This window comes from Xyrauchen texanus, chromosome 43 (assembly GCF_025860055.1).
Source record: "Xyrauchen texanus isolate HMW12.3.18 chromosome 43, RBS_HiC_50CHRs, whole genome shotgun sequence".
Lineage (NCBI taxonomy): Eukaryota > Metazoa > Chordata > Actinopteri > Cypriniformes > Catostomidae > Xyrauchen > Xyrauchen texanus.
Genome location: NC_068318.1, coordinates 28,828,040 through 28,839,453, shown reverse-complemented (window position 1 = coordinate 28,839,453; position 11,414 = coordinate 28,828,040). Strand labels below are relative to the sequence as shown.

The following is an 11,414-nucleotide window of genomic DNA, read 5'->3' as shown; positions in this document are numbered from 1 at the left end:
TGATCTAAATACCTCAGGACACCACGCTTCATAAACACCAGATACACACACACACACACACAGAGACAAACACACAAACGAGTGTGAGGGACCTAAAGACTTAAAGTGATAGTTCAAATCAAAAATGAAAATTCTGCCATCGTTAACTCACCCTCATGTTGTTCCAAAGCCGTATTACATTCTACCATGGAACACAAAGGAGATGTTAGGCAGAATGTTCATCGTTGTATGGAAAAGACATACAATGAAAGTCAATGGTGACTGAGGCTAACATTCTGCCTAACATATGTGTTCCATGGAAGAAAGTCATATAGGTCTAGAACAACATGAGTGTAGGTAAATAATGACAATTTTCATTTTTGGGTGAAATATCCCATATGTGAAAATTACTGTCTGTATAATTGCTGTTGTTATTGACAGCATGCCAGAGATGCAGTCCATAGGCTTTAAGATGAAAATAACCCAGAATATTCAATGAAAGGATTTTTCCTTACCATGCTTGTTCCCAAAACAATGCTTTTCTTGTCCAGATCCAGCTCGATCAATAATTCCTCCGCAGAGAGGCGAGTGTCTGTGGAACATCATCTCTTCGATCAGTGAGGGCTGTTCAAGCAAAAAACGGCTAATCATCAATAGACAAGTTAAAAAACAGGGAAATAAAAAAACGTCAGCATCTGACATCATTCAAAATAATTGACATTTTAACAGCGTAATTGAGATGTGGGTGTGCTGCAGTAGTGATAAAGGACGTCCAGACCTTCCGTTGGCCTGGAGAAATGAAGACAGGACCATAAAGCTTCATTACAGGAGCAGAGAGAGCCTGAAGTGCTCGGGGTAACCTGAGAGATATACAGAGAGGAAGAGATAAAATATCCCCACAAACATTTTTAAATAAATGTGGGACCTGCCTCATAGTCTCCATGAGGGAAAATAAGATAAATATATTATTTAAAAAAAACAGGAATATATTTTTTTGTCCCCACAATTGTATTTTTGGCTGTATTTGTGCCCGGAGCCCTGGTTCATTTCTGATCCTGACTATTATTATTCCTTCAATTTGCATGAGTGTTTTATAGCGTGTTGCTTTGTGGTTGCTAGGGTGTTCTGGGTAATTGCTTAATGTACCAATTTAAATAAGCCCCCCACCTCAGTCTCTATGATATTCTGGTCTCTAGATATGGCTAAAATCCTTAGCAAAACTATATATAAATATGTGTGTGTGTGTGTGTGTGTGTGTGTGTGTGTGTGTGTGTGTGTGTGTGTGTGTGTGTGTGTGTGTGTGTGTGTGTGTGTGTGTGTGTGTGTGTTCTGTACAGCTGCAGTGCAGGCAGCAGATGTGTGCTGTGCAGCTCTACACGCAAAGCAGGGACATGAAAGCCACTGCCATTTGTCTTAGCATTCAAGCACTGCAGGAAGACAGGCCATGCTCGCCGAATCAGATTAACCAGAGCATCCTGCATGACAGAGAGAGAGACAGAGAGGGTTTATGGACAACAGATACATGAAAAGTTCATAAATGGTTGTGTAGTCTTCAACTACACACACTTTTAGCCATGTGGACTTTAAGAAAACAAATGCCTTTAAATGGATAGTTCACCCAACTATCCACCCAACACTTGTGTCATCATTTGATCAAATTCATGTTATTCTAAACCCATATGACTTAGTAGAAATTTTGACATTATAAGGGTTCAGAACGACATGAGGTTGCGCATATAATGAGAGAATTTAAATTTTTGGTTCAGCTATGCCATTTAAAATTGTTTAAATAGTTGATAACGCTTTGTTTAGATTTTCCTAGTTTTAAAAATGTAAGAATATTTGTTTTGATGGATTTTAATATATGAGACAAAGTCTAGGTCTTGGACAAGGATTAAAAATATCAAAATAAAAGAGAGATTCAAAGTAGTTAAGAAGGAATCGAAGTTCATTATTAGGGCTGTCAATCGATTAAAAAGTGAATTTCATGATATTTCGATTAATTTATAAAATTACTCGCAATTAATCCCATGTATAATTATTTATATTATCATATAGCGATCATGTAATATATTAATTATAAATAGTTATATTTTAATAATTATAAATATAATATATATATATTACAAAAATCTATTCAGATAATTAAAATGCATTAAATTACTGTGGCAGACAAATTAAGTATTGATGAGACAATAAAAGTGGCTTTAGAATCCATGATATTGTTTATTATCATATGATTGAACATAAGCCTATCATTGGCCTACTGTCCACAACAATACATTTTGCAATTTAATTTGTCAATTTGTTCGAGGTAGATTTATTATATTAGGGCTTTTCTAAGGAAGTGTCATGTACACGTGTCAGATTTGGTTTGGTTGCATCATACACGTTTTTAGTGTTTCAAGTTGGACTGTGTTGGAATGCAAGAACATCTTGTGCTGTCGCTAGTGTCAAGCAAGCTTAAAGGGATTGTTCACCCAAAAATTTTAATTCTCTCAAAATGTACTCACCCTGATGCCATCCCATATGTGTATGACTTTCTTTATTCTGCTGAACACAAACAAAGATTTTTAGAAGAATATCTCAGCTCTGTAGGTTCATACAATGAAAGTGAATGGTGACCAGACCTTTGTAGCTCCAAATATCACATATACATTTACATTTATGCATTTGGCAGATGCTTTTATCCAAAGCGACTTACAGAGCCTTAATTACAGGGACAATCCCCCTGGAGCAACCTGGAGTTAAGTGCCTTGCTCAAGGACACAATGGTGGTGGCTGTGGGGATCGAACCAGCGACCTTCTGATTACCAGATTACCAGTTATGTGCTTTAGACCACTACACCACCACCACTCCATATCACATAAAGGAAATATAAAAGTAATCCATATGACTCAAGTGTTTCAATCTACAGTATATCTTCAGAAGGTGTGGGTGAGAAACAAATAAAATTGTAAGTCCTTTTTTCCCCTAAATCTCCACTTTCACTTTTACATCTGAAAGTCATGTCTGGTGCCCATTTAGTTTCACTTTCACATCTGAAAGTGAATGTGAAAGTGGAAATTTAGAATAAAAAGGACTTAAAAAATGTTCTGTTTCTCACCCATACTCAACATAATCACATGGATTAAACCACTGGGAATCTTATTAATTACTTTTATGCAACCTTTGTTTGCTTTTTGGAGCTACAAATGTCTGATCACCATTTACTTTCATTGTAAGGACCGACAGAGTTGAGATATTCTTCTAAAAAATCTTTGTGTTCTGCAGAAGAAAGAAAGTCATACACATCTGGGAAGTCATGAGTCATTAATAAATTATGAGATCATTTTCATTTTTTGGAGAACTATCCCTTTAAATTTGGTTTGTGCCCTGTACAGCTGTGCCTTGCCCTTACAGCTGGAGTTTCACTTACTGCCCCCTGCTGAAAACAGGTTGTACTTCAAGCTTAAATTGGAGATAATGGTATGAATATTCATTATTACAGCCCAGGGATTTAATGCATCATATTTTTTTGTAGTTTATCACACTGAATTAACAAGTTAAATCGACAGCCCAACTTTAATGTCCACAGACCTGTCAGGCCACCTTTTCCTGTCTAAGTGGGTGGATCTCTGCAAGAATAAGCTCAATTGTGGACCAGATTTGATGCTGATAGTCAAAAGTATGGCACACACACACACACACACACACACACACTCACACTCACACACTCACACACACACACACACACACACACACACACACACACACACACACACACACACACACACACACACACACACACACACACACACACGTTGTGTTTCCATGTTTTATGGGGACTTTCCATAGACATAATGGTTTTTATACTGTACAAACTTTATATTCTATCCCCTAAACCTAACCCTACCCCTAAACCTAAACCTCACAGAAAACTTTCTGCATTTTTACATTTTCAAAAAACATAATTTAGTATGATTTATAAGCTGTTTTCCTCATGGGGACTGACAAAATGTCCCCACAAGGTCAAACATTTCGGGTTTTACTATCCTTATGGGGACATTTGGTCCCCACAAAGCGATAAATACACGCTCACACACACACACACACACACACACACACACACACACACACACACACACACACACACACACACACCATCAGAAAGAGGGTACAATCAGTGTGGTACCTGTGTGTATCTCTCCAGTGTGTGTGAGAACGTGTGATTGTAGTAAAGCTCCAGCAGTCTCTCCTGTAAGTAGTTATGGCAGGGTTCAGAGAAGCCAGCAGTCCGGTCCTCCCCACTGTATCTTGGGTTCCTCAGGCCCAGCGTGTCCACCACAATCACAGAGGCCAGCATCAGCTGCTGAGAGTGCAGCGCTCTGGAGAGAAGAGGAAAAAATGTAATGCAAATGATTTGAACACCGTACCAGATGTACATTAAATAAATTATTACTTATCAAATAAACCACAAAACTACAATGTCCAGTAAAAATGATATTTGATACAGACCAAGAGCTACTGCTATAATGTAATATGCTTGTGTGTGTAATAACCTGTTAATGAGAGACACAATTGTGTTAAAGAGTTCCTCATAGAGCCCAGCAGCCATGCCCTCTACACACTGAACTTGACTCAGTTTCGGACCTGAAAAACCCACATGCACACACGTTTAAATTGCTAAATGAGGACGTGCCGGAGACATCTTTAGTGTTTAATTAAAACTTTTGTGTGTGTGTGTCTGTATGTATGATGTTTATAATTATGACAGGCCCTTAAATGCAAATCATTTGTTATTATAAACTTTGAGGATGCCTGATTGTGGAAGTGGTTCTGTAAACTGACCTAGCTTCAACCATTGAGCGTCTCTCTCTCTGACTCCAGTCGCTTTCTGCAGTAACCGTCTCAGGTGGTGTTTGAATATAGCCGTGTGGAGCTCTTCCCCCTCACAGCCCAGGATGGCACTGGCCGTCTGCGCACTGTCAAAACTCATAAACTGCTTACGGCCCACTGGAGCAACAGAACATAGGAGAAAAAGAGATGAAAAGAGATTCATATTTTTATGAATTTTATGTGCACAGCACAAATTAGCAACGCAAATAAAAGCTGAAAACACAACAAAATTAAGCCACGATACAACAAAATGAAGCCACAGCACAAAATACAAATGGTTACAATAATATTAAAACCATGGTTAATTTTATCAGGATCAAATCCTTCTCTCAACTCCCCGACCTTCACTGTGACCAAATCACTGTAAGGAATCTCTTTTATTTATTACTATAAGTAGTATTATAGGAAATATTAAGAGTAGAGACATGGGAAAAAGTAAGTCAAGGGGTGAGATTCAAACCTAGATGTCCAGCATGACAACACATTCACATACCATCATTACACCCAGAGCTACCACAGCTACACATGGGGGCGCAGACTGTTGGAGCACAAATACACTAAATGCCTAAACAGTTAACCAGTTTAATGTCTCTGCCCCATCATGAAAAATTCAAATATGCCCGCCTTCATTTGATCATCAGTTGACCCCAAATAAGTCTGTTGTGGCGGCCTTGAGTCTGGTCTGAGCAGTGGTGGGCGGAGTTAGTGTAAATAGACTCTGTCAACAAAATGGGCTATTTGCACTTCGTGTACTGTAAATAGACACTGTTAAATTATACCACAACAACATTTTATTGAGCTGCAACAGAAAAGAAATACAGCACAACAATATTAAGCCACAACACAATGAAATTAAACCACAACACAACACAATTCAGCCACAACAAAACAAACAAGCCACACCACAACAATATTAACCAACAACACAATAAAATAAGCCACAGCACAACAATATAAATAGCCACAACACAACAATATTAAGCCACAACACAATAAAATTAAGCCACAAGCCAACAAAATTAAGCCACACCCCAACAAGCAAGCCACATAACAACAATATTAAGCCACAACACAACAAACAAGCCATAACACAACAAAAGTAAGCCACAGCACCGTAATATTAGGCCACAACACAACAAACAAGCCATAACACAACAAAAGTAAGCCACAGCACCGCAATATTAAGCCACAACACAACAAACAAGCCATAACACAACAAAAGTAAGCCACAGCACCGCAATATTAAGCCACAACACAACAAACAAGCCATAGCACAACAAAAGTAAGCCACAGCACCGCAATATTAAGCCACAACACAATAAAATTAAGCCACACAACAACAATATAAAGCCACAACACAACAATATTAAGCCACAACACAACACAACAAACAAGACACACCACAACAAAAGTAAGCCACAACACAACAAACAAGCCCAGCACAGCAATATTAAGCCACAACACAATTCAATTAACTCACAAGCCAACAAAATTAAGCCACACCACAACAATATTAAGCCACAACACAATAAAATTAAGCCACACAACAACAAAGCCACAACACAACAATATTAAGCCACAACACAACACAACAAACAAGACACACCACAACAATATTAAGCTACAACACAATAAAATTAAGCCACACAACAACAAAGCCACAACACAACAATATTAAGCCACAACTCAACACAACAAACAAGACACACCCCAACAATATTAAGCTACAACACAATAAAATTAAGCCACACAACAACAAAGCCACAGCACCACAATATTAAGCCACAACACAACAATATTAAGCCACAACACAACAATATTAAGCCACAACACAACAAACCACACCACCACAATATTAAGTCACAACACAGCAATATTAAGCCACAACACAACAAAGACATAACACAACAATATTAAGCCACAACACAACAATAATACGCCACAACACAACAAAGCCACAACACAACAATATTAAACCACAACACAACAAACCACACCACCACAATATTAAGCCACAACACAGCAATATTAAGCCACAACACAACAATATTAAACCACAACACAACAAAGCCACAACACAACAATATTAAACCACAACAAAACAAAGCCACAACACAACAATATTAAGCCACAACACAACAATATTAAGCCACAACACAACAAAGCCACACCACAACAATATTAAGCCACAACACAACAATATTAAGCCACAACACAACAAAGCAACAACACAACAATATTAAGCCACACCACAACAATATTAAGCCACAACACAACAATATTAAGCCACAACACAACAAAGCAACAACACAACAATATTAAGCCACAACACAACAATATTAAACCACAACACAACAAAGCCACAACACAACAATATTAAACCACAACACAACAAAGCCACAACAAGCCACAAGCCAACAATATTAAGCCACAACACAACAATATTAAGCCACAACACAACAAAGCCACAACACAACAATATTAAACCACAACACAACAAAGCCACAACACAACAATATTAAGCCACAACACAACAATATTAAGCCACAACACAACAATATTAAACCACAACATAACAAAGCCACAACAATATTAAGCCACAACACAACAATATTAAACCACAACACAACAAAGCCACAACACAACAATATTAAGCCACAACACAACAAAGCCACAACACAACAATATTAAGCCACAACACAACACAACAAACAAGACACAGCACAACAATATTAAGCCACAACACAACAAACAAGCCACACCACAACAATATTAAGCCACAACAAAATAAAATTAAGCCACAACACAACAATATTAAGCCACAACACAACAAAGCCACAACACAACAATATTAAGCCACAACACAACAAACAAACCACAACACTACAATATTAAGCCACAACAAAATAAAATGAATCCACAACACAACAAACAAGCCACACAACAACAATATTATGCCTTTTCTTTTCTTAGAATTTTTTTGTGTTGCGGCTTACTTGTGTTGTGTTGTGAACCCTTGGACATCTTACCCATTTCTATTCAAGGCACAACAAAATGAGAAATGGGGCAGATATCTGACGTTGCTGGATGTGTGATTATTATTATATTTTGTGTGTGTCTATAATCATGTTCGATCACTGGGATGTTGTTGGGGCCAGGGTGGGGTTGGGGATTGGGAAGGGGAGGTGTGATGGTGGGGGTTAATTGTTGATTCTGTTTATATATGTTTTATAAAAGCCACAACACAACAATATTAAGCCACAACACAACAAAGCCACAACACAACAATATTAAGCCACAACACAACAATAATAAGCCACAACACAACAAAGCCACAAGCCAACAATATTAAGCCACAACACAACACAACAATATTAAGCCACAACACAACAATATTAAACCACAACACAACAAAGCCACACCACAACATTATTAAGCCACAACACAACAATATTAAGCCACAACCCAACAAAGCAACACCACAACAATATTAAGCCACAACACAACAATATTAAGCCACAACACAACAAAGCCACAACACAACAATATTAAGCCACAACACAACAATATTAAGCCACAACACAACAAAGCCACACCACAACAATATTTAGCCACAACACAACAATATTAAGCCACAACACAACAAAGCAACAACACAACAATATTAAACCACAACACAACAAAGCCACAACACAACAATATTAAACCACAACACAACAAAGCCACAACAAGCCACAAGCCAACAATATTAAGCCACAACACAACAATATTAAGCCACAACACAACAAAGCCACAACACAACAATATTAAGCCACAACACAACAATATTAAGCCACAACACAACAAAGCCACACCACAACAATATTAAGCCACAACACAACAAAGCAACAACACAACAATATTAAGCCACACCACAACAATATTAAGCCACAACACAACAATATTAAGCCACAACACAACAAAGCAACAACACAACAATATTAAGCCACAACACAACAATATTAAACCACAACACAACAAAGCCACAACATAACAATATTAAACCACAACACAACAAAGCCACAACAAAGCCACAACACAACAATATTAAGCCACAACACAACAATATTAAGCCACAACACAACAAAGCCACACCACAACAATATTAAGCCACAACACAACAATATTAAGCCACAACACAACAAAGCAACAACACAACAATATTAAGCCACACCACAACAATATTAAGCCACAACACAACAATATTAAGCCACAACACAACAAAGCAACAACACAACAATATTAAGCCACAACACAACAATATTAAGCCACAACACAACAAAGCCAAACCACAACAATATTAAGCCACAACACAACAATATTAAGCCACAACACAACAAAGCAACAACACAACAATATTAAGCCACAACACAACAATATTAAACCACAACACAACAAAGCCACAACACAACAATATTAAACCACAACACAACAAAGCCACAACAAGCCACAAGCCAAAAATATTAAGCCACAACACAACAATATTAAGCCACAACACAACAAAACCACACCACAACAATATTAAGCCACAACACAACAATATTAAGCCACAACACAACAAAGCAACAACACAACAATATTACGCCACAACACAACAATATTAAACCACAACACAACAAAGCCACAACACAACAATATTAAACCACAACACAACAAAGCCACAACAAGCCACAAGCCAACAATATTAAGCCACAACACAACAATATTAAGCCACAACACAACAAAGCCACAACACAACAATATTAAGCCACAACACATCAATATTAAGCCACAACACAACAAAGCCACACCACAACAATATTAAGCCACAACACAACAATATTAAGCCACAACACAACAAAGCAACAACACAACAATATTAAGCCACAACACAACAATATTAAGACACAAAACAACAAAGCCACAACACAACAATATTAAACCACAACACAACAAAGCCACAACACAACAATATTAAGCCACAACACAACAATATTAAACCACAACACAACAAAGCCACAACACAACAATATTAAGCCACAACACAACAATATTAAGCCACAACACAACAAAGCCACAACACAACAATATTAAACCACAACACAACAAAGCCACAACACAACAATATTAAGCCACAACACAACAAAGCCACAACACAACAATATTAAGCCACAACACAACAATTTTAAGCCACAACACAACAATATTAAGCCACAACACAACACAACAAACAAGACACAGCACTACAATATTAAGCCACAACACAACAAACAAGCCACACCACAACAATATTAAGCCACAACAAAATAAAATTAAGCCACAACACAACAATATTAAGCCACAACACAACAATATTAAGCCACAACACAACAAAGCCACAACACAACAATATTAAGCCACAACACAACAAACAAACCACAACACTACAATATTAAGCCACAACAAAGTCAAATTAATCCACAACACAACAAACAAGCCACACAACAACAATATTATGCCTTTTCTTTTCTTAGAATTTTGTTGTGTTGCGGCTTAATTTTGTTGTGTTGTGAACCCTTGGACATCTTACCCATTTCTATTCAAGGCACAACAAAATGAGAAATGGGGCAGATATCTGACGTTGCTGGATGTGTGATTATTATTATATTTTGTGTGTGTCTATAATCATGTTCGATCACTGGGATGTTGTTGGGGCCAGGGTGGGGTTGGGGATTGGGAAGGGGAGGTGTGATGGTGGGGGTTAATTGTTGATTCTGTTTATATATGTTTTTCTGTGTTCAATATGTGAATCAATAAAAAATAGTTAATCAGAAAGACAACAAAATACTAGGGGATGTTTAAATGATTCACTGATGCATCGCGATTCTTTCGCGATTCAAATGATTCTGAATAAATCCACAACAATCATAACTGGGATTTAAAAACAATTAGCAATAATTCTGTTTATTGAAATAGCATCCACAAGACTACATATTACAGATAAAGATAAGCGCCATGCAGTTACAAATTTACATTTAAATCACAATTAAAATGTACCAATCATGACCCTACAAAATAATAGTCGAACACTTGAAAAGTATTAGCTAATCAGACCCTTGCCCTAATTTACCTTTGCATGCTCCTGTGACCCCGAGATGATATATTGCTGCTAAAACGAGCCAGATGGCTTTCTGCACATCCACTGAAAACCCTAATGTTTTCATGGCAGCCAGCAGTTTCCCAAAACCCACAGAAGCTCTTTGCTATTCATCCACCTAAGTGAAGAATAATAATAATAATAATAAAAAACAGAATTAATTAAAAACAAAGAAAATAAAAGGTATGTCTACTGGTTACACATCAAATCATTTCCAAAAATGTCTGCAAGGCCCACGAAAAAAAAGTTTCAAATACGGGTGGAAAGTTTTTATTTTATTTAATTTTGTTTTATGTCATGAAATTATAGAATAGAGGGAGAAAACCTAAGGAAAGAAAAGCTATGGTTTATTATAAAGTATATTAATTAAATAATTAATTCATAAATTGAACTTATCTTTCA

At 37.0% G+C, this 11,414-nt stretch overlaps 1 pseudogene; it reads right to left on the bottom strand.

Moving 5' to 3' along the window:
* LOC127635769 (unconventional myosin-XVIIIb-like) overlaps positions 1-11,414 on the bottom strand; it is a 32,823-nt pseudogene that overhangs the window by 19,210 nt on the left and 2,199 nt on the right.